The sequence below is a fragment of the Mandrillus leucophaeus genome, unplaced genomic scaffold (genome assembly GCF_000951045.1).
Source record: "Mandrillus leucophaeus isolate KB7577 unplaced genomic scaffold, Mleu.le_1.0 Scaffold830, whole genome shotgun sequence".
In the NCBI taxonomy this organism is placed as follows: Eukaryota; Metazoa; Chordata; class Mammalia; order Primates; family Cercopithecidae; genus Mandrillus; species Mandrillus leucophaeus.
The window spans coordinates 398,093-407,682 of record NW_012109031.1 but is presented as its reverse complement, the minus strand read 5'-3'; positions in this window follow the sequence as shown (position 1 = coordinate 407,682).

Genomic DNA, 9,590 nt, shown 5'->3' with positions numbered 1-9,590 from the left:
TGAAGCAATTGTGAATGGGAGTTCACTCATGATTTGGCTCTCTGTTTTTCTGTTATTGGTGTATAAGAATGCTTGTGATTTTTGCACATTGATGTTGTATCCTGAGACTTTGCTGAAGTTGCTTATCAGCTTAAGGAGATTTTGGGCTGAGATGATGGGGTCTTCTAAATATAGACATGTCATCTGCAAACAGGGACAATCTGACTTCCTCTTTTCCTAATTGAATACCCTTTATTTCTTTCTCCTGCCTAATTGCCCTGGCCAGAACTTCCAACACTATGTTGAATAGGAGTGGTGAGAGAGGGCATCCCTGTCTTGTGCCTGTTTTCAAAGGGAATGCTTCCAGTTTTTGCCCATTCAGTATGATATTGGTTGTGGGTTTGTCATAAATAGCTCTTATTATTTTGAGATATCTTCCATCTATACCAAATTTATTGAGAGTTTTTAGCATGAAGGGCTATTGAATTTTGTCAAAGGTCTTTTCTGCATCTATTGAGATAACCATGTGGTTTTGTCTTTGGTTCTGTTTATATGCTGGATTGCGTTTATTGATTTGCATATGTTGAACCAGCCTTGCATCCCAGGGATGAAGCCCTCTTGATCATAGTGTATAAACTTTTTGATGTGCTGCTGGATTCGGTTTGCCATTATTTTATTGAAGATTTCTGACTCATTGATCTGTCTAATGTTGACAGTGGGGTGTTAAAGTCTCCCATTATTATTGTGTGGGAGTCTTAATCTCTTTGTACATCTCTAAGGACTTGCTTTATGAATCTGGGCGCTCGTGTATTGGGAGCATATATATTTAGGATAGTTAGCTCTTCTTGTTGAATTGATCCCTTTACCATTATGTAGTAGCCTTCTTTGTCTCATTTGATCTTTGTTGGTTTAAAGTCTGTTTTATCAGAGAGTAGGATCGCAACCCCTGCCTTTTTTTGTTTTCCATTTGCTTGGTAGATCTTCCTCCATTCCTTTATTTTGAGCCTATGTGTGTCTCTGCATGTGAGATGGATCTCCTGAATATAGCACACTGATGGGTCTTGGCTCTTTATCCAATTTGCCAGTCTGTGTCTTTTAATTGGAGCATTTAGCCCATTTACATTTAAGGTTAATATTGTTATGTGTGAATTTGATCCTTTCTTTATGATGTTAGCTGGTTATTTTGCTCATTAGTTGATGCAGTTTCTTCCTAGCATCAATGGTCTTTACATTTTGACATATTTTTGCAGTGGCTGGTACCAGTTGTTCCTTTCCATGTTTAGTGCTTCCTTCAGGGTCTCTTGTAGGGCAGGCCTGGTGGTGACAAACTGTCTCAGTATTTGCTTGTCTGTAAAGGATTTTATTTCTCCTTCACTTATGAAACAGTTTGGCTGGATATGAAATTCTAGGTTGAAAATTCTTTCCTTTAAGAATGTTGAATATTGGCCCCCACTCTCTTCTGGCTTGTAGTTTCTGCTGAGAGATCCACTGTTAGTCTGATGGGCTTCCCTTTGTGGGTAACCTGACCTTTCTCTCTGATTGCCCTTAACACTTTTTCCTTCATTTCAACTTCGGTGAATCTGACAGTTATGTGTCATGGAGTTTCTCTTCTTGAGGAGTATCTTTGTGGCGTTCTCTGTATTTCCTGAATTAGAATGTTGTCCTGCCTTTCTCAGTTGGGGAAATTCTGCATAATATCCTGAAGAGTGTTTTCCAACTTGGTTCCATTCTCCCCGTCACTTTCATGTACAACAGTTGGATGTAGATTTGGTCTTTCCACACAGTCCCATATTTCTTGAAGGCTTTGTTTGTTTGTTTTTACTCTTTTTTCTCTAAACTTCTCTTCTTGCTTCATTTCATTTATTTGATCTTCAATCACTGATACCCTTTCTTCCAGTTGATCGAATCGGTTGTTGAAGTTTGTGCATTTGTCACGTATTTTTGTGCCATGGTTTTCAGCTCTATCAAGTCATTTAAGGACTTCTCTACATTGGTTATTCTAGTTAGCCATTTGTCTAATCTTTTTTCAAGGTTTTTAGCTGCTTTGTGATGTGTTCAAACTTCCTCCTTTAGCTTGGAGAAGTTTGATCATCTGAAGCCTTCTTCTCTCAACTCGTCAAAGTCATTCTCCATCCAGCTTTGTTCTGTTGCTGGCGAGGAGCTGTGTTCCTTTGGAGGGGCTGAGACACTCTGATTTTTAGAATTTTCAGCTTTTCTGCTCTGTTTTTCCCCCATCTTTGTGGTTTTATCTATCTTTGGTCTTTGATGAGGGTGACGTACAGATGGAGTTTTGGTGTGGATGTCCTTTCTGTTTGTTAATTTTCCTTCTAATAGTCAAGACCCTCAGCTGCAGGTCTGTTGGAATTTGCTGGAGGTGCACTCCAGATCCTGTTTGCCTGGGTATCAGCAGCGGAGGCTGAAGAGTGAATTTTGCTGAACAGCAAATGTTACTGCCTGATTGTTCCTCTAGAAGCTTTGTCTCAGAGGGGTACCCGGCCGTGTGATGTGTCCATCTGCCCCTACTGTGGAGTGCCTCCCAGTTAGGCTACTCCAGGGTTAGGGACCCACTAGAGGAGGCAGTCTGTCTATTCTCAGATCTCAAACTCCAAGCTGGGAGAACCACTACTCTCTTCAAAGCTGTCAGACAGGGACATTTAAATCTGCAGAAATTTCTGCTGCTTTTTGTTTGGCTATACCCTGTCCCCAGAGATGAAGTCTACAGAGGCAAGCAGTCCTCCTTGAGCTGCAGTGGGCTCCACTCAGTTCAAGCTTCCTGGCCAATTTATTTACCTACTCAAACCTCAGCAATGGTAGGCACCCCTCCCCGAGCCTCGCTGCCGCCTTGCAATGAGATCTCAGACTGCTGTGCTAGCAATGAGGGAGACCCCGTGGGCGTGGGACCCTCCGATCCAGGCACGGAATATAATCTCCTAGTGTGCCATGTGCTAAGACCCTTGGAAAAGCACAGTATTAGGGTGGGAGTGACCTGATTTTCCAGGTGCTGCGTGTCATGGTTTCTCTTGGTTAGGAAAGAGAATTCCCTTACCCTTGCACTTCCCAGGTGAGGCGATGTCTCACCCTGATTTGGCTCTCGCTCAGTGGGCTGCACCCACTGTCCTGCACCCACTGTCCTGCACCCACTGTCTGACAAGCCCCAGTGAGATGAACCTGGTACCTCAGTTGGAAATGCAGAAATCACCCATCTTCTGTGTCGCTCACGCTGGGAGCTGTAGCCTGGAGCTGTTCCTATTCGGCCATCTTGGAACTTCCCCTTTATTTTTCCAGTTCATATTTCACCTGATAATATTCCATCCAGTTGGCAATGGCACATACAAATTAGGATGGAGTGTGTGGACAAATACTTCTTCATCTTCTTGTCTAGGATTAGAAATCACCTTCTCAAGGGAGCCTTGTCTGATGTTCCTGAGACTATTTCACACTCGCCAGGCTTATGCCAATGCAAGATATATCACATCTATTAGAATATTCTATTTACACATTCATGTCACCCCAGAGAGGTGATCACAGAGCAGGGACCAGATGTTTGGCATACAGTTCCTAGTTAAGATCCCAAATCCTGAGATATTGCTGATTTGCTATGGCAGGTCATCAAGAGAACTGTGTAATTCAAAACTCACCCAGGTGGCTTATAGAACAGAAGCAGATGGATGTAAAGGGGAGAGAGGGCCAGGAGATCTCTACAACCACAGCCCAGAGCTCCAAACAGTCACCAGATAGAAAATTGATTTGATTTCATCCAATATTCCTTCAAAAGAGTGTCAAGGAATAGGGTGGAGGCAATGTGTCATTTTGCATTGGAAGGAGGATATTTTAGAGCAAGGTCTAAGGGCACAGGTCACATTGATCAGAATTCAACCTTTGTTCTAACACATACTAGAGCAAGAATTTACTTGATTTGGAATAAGTAATAGCTACTGTACATTATATTGGTACTAAAGAGAAAGAATAATTGACAACTTTATGCCCACACTGACATGACAGCTGATGTGAAAGAGATTCTGGAAATCCAAACGGTCCTAAGAAATTCTGATATGAAAACATTCCAATAACTTTTTTTTTTTTTCAGATGAAGTCTTACTGTGTTGCCCAGGCTGGAGTGCAGTGGCACAATTTTGGCTCACTGCAACTTCTGCCTCCCAGGTTCAAGCAACTCTCTTGCCTCAGCCTCCCGAGTAGCTGGGATTGCAGATGTGCACCACCACATCCGGTTATTTTTTGTATATATATTTAAATTAATTATTTATTCATTTTTAAATTTAGGACAGAGTCTCGCTCTGTCGCCCAGGCTGGAGTGCAGTGGTGCAATCTCGGCTCACTGGAAGCTCCACCTCCCTGGTTCATGCCATTTTCCTGCCTCAGCCTCCTGAGTAGCTGGGACTACAGGCTCCCACCACCACACCTGGCCAATTTTTTTGTATTTTTAGTAGAGATGGAGTTTCACCATGTTGGCCAGGCTGGTCCAGTAACTTGCGTATATTGCATAAATATACCCAGAAAGATGTGAGCTGTCCGTGGTGCTGAGCCCACTGTGACGTCACTCCTGCCTCCCTTTGTTTTTTTCTGACTGACATTCAACCTTCTCTACAGGAATCTCTTATGTTCCCCCACATGCAGGTGGTTTTTGAGTAGGCTCCTGAAGAGTGACCTCAACTTTCCAGGAAGAAAAGAGGGCAAAGGGAACAATGTGAAGAGGAGCAGAAAATCATAGAAGACCATGTGTTTGATAAACAACCAGATTGTTTCCACATTGTCACTCTAACCACACCATGACAGCAAACACATACATATCCGCTTATGGATCTGTGAGGTAGTTTCTTTGGTATTCCTTCCCAGGAAAGGGGTTGATGCATCATAGAGAATATATATATATATATTTAACTAAGTGTGAGATAATGTTTTATCGTTTTTGTTACTTGTATTTTACAAGAGTTCTGACCAGCACCAGATAAACTTCAGTGCTCTCCTTTCTTTGGCCTCAATATTACTGGATTAAATAATTACTGCTTTTCACTAGAAGCATCGTTTATTCACCATTATTTTAAATTTTATATTAAAACTCAATTTCTAGTAGAGTCTTTGGTTTCTTAGGTTTTTTTTATCTAGGTAATTTAAAAATCTTTTGTTATTCTTTACCATGTTTCAAACTAAATTAAAGCAGTTTATGTGAACCAATCAGTTTCTTTGGGAATTATATAGAAGGGCATGAGAGCCTTTATTTCATGCAATCCAACAATGTAACTTTAAATAAATTTATGGTGGAACTCCAACTTGTATCCACATTGTTATATGCACAGTTAGCATTATTACCTCTGAGCTGCATTTACTCTATAATGTGCTGCCACAGTATTTTGCCTATCCACTCCACCATGGATACCTTCCCCACCCTCATATTGCCTCCCACTCCTTACCACCACAAACAGTACTATGAGGAACATCATTATATATATTTCCTTATGTATCTGTGTGAATATTTTTCAAAGCAACAGAAAGCTACCAAAGTAACCAGGACTTGAAGGCTTTGGTTATCCAAGAGAAAGAAGACTCAATCAATGCACTGAACATTACAGCTGCTTCTCTTCCTGAGAAATTTATCAGTTCTCAAGTAGTTAGAACAAAGAAGTTAACAAACCAAACAGAAAGTATAACTTCTAAGAGACAAGGAAGATTATTTGCAATTTTAATAGTTATTCACGGCTGGTGAGATTAAAATTAGTGTTCAGGACTTCCAACACAGCCAGAACTTGAAAGCCAAGAATTTAGATAAAAGAGAAGCAACAAATGGTGAGTTGATCACTCTAATTTTCTCCTTTTGAGGCATGCATTTTTTCACAAGTTGTACAGGACAAGAAGTACAGCCCAGAATAGGAAGTACAGAATATTTTTGTTCAAAATCTAAATAGCTAATCAGATCCTTTAGGAGATAAAAATCAGAGCTCAGAGGATTTCCAAGGTAGAGATACCTTTCTAAACATTCCAGGATTTCAGTCAGAACCCCTAAAGTGCTACTCCTAGGAATAAGTATATGGATCCAGAAATATAAATCCTAAAATTCAATTTTGAATTAACTCTATCCCAGATTGGATTTAAATGATCTGCTACTCTAATTGCTTTCCAGAAGCTAAAGAAAATTCTCTGGAGGAAGAGAAAATCATCCATATCCTGAAAATGAAACATTTTCATTTTCAACATTTAGCATACAAAATATCCAAGTACACCATGAGAGAAGATAAAAATAGAAAATCGGCTGGATGCAGTGGCTCACTCCTGTAATTCCAGCAATTTGGGAGGCCCAGGCAGGTGGATCACTTGAGGCTAGGAGTTCGAGACCAGCCTGGCCAACATGGTGAAACCCTGTCTCTGCTAAAAAAAAAATACAAAAATTAGCCAGGTGTGGTGGCACGCACCTGTAATCCCAGCTACTTGGGGGGTTGAGGTGGGAGAATCGCTTGAACCCAGGAGGCAGAGGTTGCAGTGAGCCAAGATCTCGCCACTGCAAAACAAAAACAAAAACAAAAAACCAAAACCAAAACAAAAAACAAAAACAAAAACAAAAAACAAAAACAAAACAAAGCAAAAAGAAAATGGAAAAAAGAGAAATGAAAAATAGAAGATATGAACAAATTCAGAGTTGATAAACCAGGCACAGAAAGATAAATATCACATGTTCTCACTCATCTGTGGGAACTAAAAAATTGATCTCATGGAGGTAGAGAGTAGAACAATGCTTACTAGAGGCTAGGAAAGGTGGGTGGGTGGGGTGAAGGGAGGTTAAATGGGTAGAAACATACAGCTGTATAGAAGAAATAAGATCTAATGTTTGATAGCAGAGTAGGGCAACTATAGTTAACAACAGCGTATTGTATATTTCAAAATAGCTAGAAGAGGGGACTTCAAATGTCCCCACCACATAAAAATGATAAAAACTTGAGGTGATAGATGCCCTAAATAGCATGACTTGATCATTATACATTCTGTGCATGTAACAAAATGTCACACATGTACCCCATAAGTACGTACAAATATTATATATCCGTAAAACTTCTTTTTAAAAAAATTTTTGCTGTAAATGGCAGCAGAGAATTGAGAAGATCGCAGAGGATGATGAAGTCAAAACAATGCTTTGAGGTCAGACAAATAACAGTATACTTGTATAGAATGAAAAGATCAGAAAAGAGAAAAAATGACGGTGCATAAGAAAAAGGGGAGAATTTCTGCAGTGAGTGATAAAAGCAAGGGAGATGGGATGTAGTGAAAGAGGATGGATGGACCTCTGCTGGGAACATAAAAAGTTCATGGTAGTAGGGGGAAGGCAGAGTGTATGGCCACTGATTCTGGTAAGAAGGAAGATGGGGTAATCGAAATATGCAAATACTCTCTTATTTGTGTTGAATGTGCGGTTGAATTAGTGGTCATGAATTTGAAGTGTGACCAGTCAACAAGGTAAGCACATTTTTCTCCAGACTTGTTTATCTGCAGAAGTGCAGGCAGAGTTGGAAATGCCCAGTGTTGGCAATGATCATTCATAGCTGATACACAAGAAAAAGACACCCAGACATGTACTCTTGATAGTAGACAACCCCACGTTTGAATCAATCTGCTTTAAAAAACCTGAACCCTGAATATGCTTAAGGCTCTAGATCTACCGAGTTACAAAGGGAAGAGAGAGGCTGAGGAATCTGTTAACTGACATCACATGGATGCAATCAGGAAATCCAGACTGTAGGAAATTCTACAGGACAAATGACCCACTTTCTACAACAACAACAACAAAATGAAAGGAGAAAAAGAAGAAATTGAGAGTGAAGCTGCACATTTAAAAAGCCTTGGCCAGGTGCGGTGACTCACGCCTGTAATCCCAACACTTTCAGAGACCGGGGCGGGCAGATCACTTGAGGCCAGGAGTTTGAGACCAGCCTGGGCAACATGATGAAAATCCATTTTTACTAAAAATACAAAAATTAGCCGGGTGTGGTGGTACTTGCCTGTAATCTCAGCTACTCAGGAGGCTGAGGCAAGAGAATCACTTGCAACTGGGAGGTGGAGATTGCAGTGAATCAAGATTGTACCACTGCATTCCAGCCTGGGCAACAAAGCAAAACTCCGTCTTGCAACAACAACAACGACAACAACAACAACAACAGCAACACCACCACAAAAACCAAAAAGCAAAAAAAAAAAAAAAAAAAAAAGAAGAAAGAAAGAGGACAGGAACGTTGGCTTTAGAGCCATATCAATCAGATATACTGAATGTAACTTATTTGATCTCTGTTTAAGTAAACTTAAAAAAAAATCCATCACAACTGGAAAAATGTGAATACTGACTGGGTATTTGATTACATTAAAGAAATATTATTAATTATTTTTAGATATGACAGTAACATGGTGATTATGGGCTCCTTAGGTTGTCCTTATCTTTTAGAAATACAAATTGAAATGGTTACAGATGAAATTATATGAAGTTTGGAATTTGCCCAACAAAAATGAAGGATAGGAGTGGATGGTACTATAAGTGGAACAAGATGGTCATGTATTGACCATCATCAAAGTGGGCAATGAATACATAGGGAATTATTACACTATTTTCTCTATTCTTAATGTGTCTGAAAACGTACTTCATAATTTAAAAAAATTTAAAAGGATGAAATAAAGACACTTTCAGATATACAAAAACTAAGAAGACTTACCCCCACCATATTCTTACTAAAGAAACATCAAAAGCAAGTACAGTACCGCAAGTAAAAGGAAAACTACCCTAATGTACAAAGAATGATAAATAATGGAAATAGCAAACAAGTGAGTAATGATAGTTAAATATTTGTGTAAGTCAAAACTAATAATTCCTGGCCCTGCACAGTGGCTCGCATCTCTAATCCTAGAACTTTGGGAGGCCAAGGTGGAAGGATCCCTTGAACCCAGGACTTCCAGACTAACCAGGGCAACATAATGAGATGCCCGTCTCTACAAAAAATAAAAAATTAGCAAGGCATGCTAGCACACACCAGGAATCCCAGCTACTTAAGAGGGTGAGTCAGAAGGATTACTTGAGCTAGGAAGGTCGAGGCTGCAGTGAGCCATGATCCTGCCACAGCACTCCAGTCTGAGCAACAGAGCAAGACCCTGTCTCAAATAATAATAATCATTCCTAAAGAAGGGACGTAATTTTTAATGAGAGTTGAAAGGCTGAAAAAAAAAAAGCATATAAGCCAGAAAGGAAGTCTCTAAATTTAAAGTGAATTATTTAGATTGTTCAGGTGGAGAGAAGAGATATTGATTAACTCTAGCCTAGTTTATATTGCAAGCAAGTTACAATTTCAACGGTAACCACAAAAATTGTGTGCTTATGTGTGTGCGTTTGTGCATGTATCCAAACCCATATAAGAGAGGGAAAACCACATAAAAAAAATAAGTATGGCTCACCCCTGTAATCCCAGCACTTTGGGAGGCTGAACTGGGCCAATCACTTGAGGTCAGACGTTCGAGACCAGCCTGGCCAACATGGTGAAACTTTGTCTCTACTGAAAATACAAAAATTAGCCGGGTATTGTGGTGGGCACTTGTAATTCCAGCTACTCGGGAGGCTGAGGCAGGAG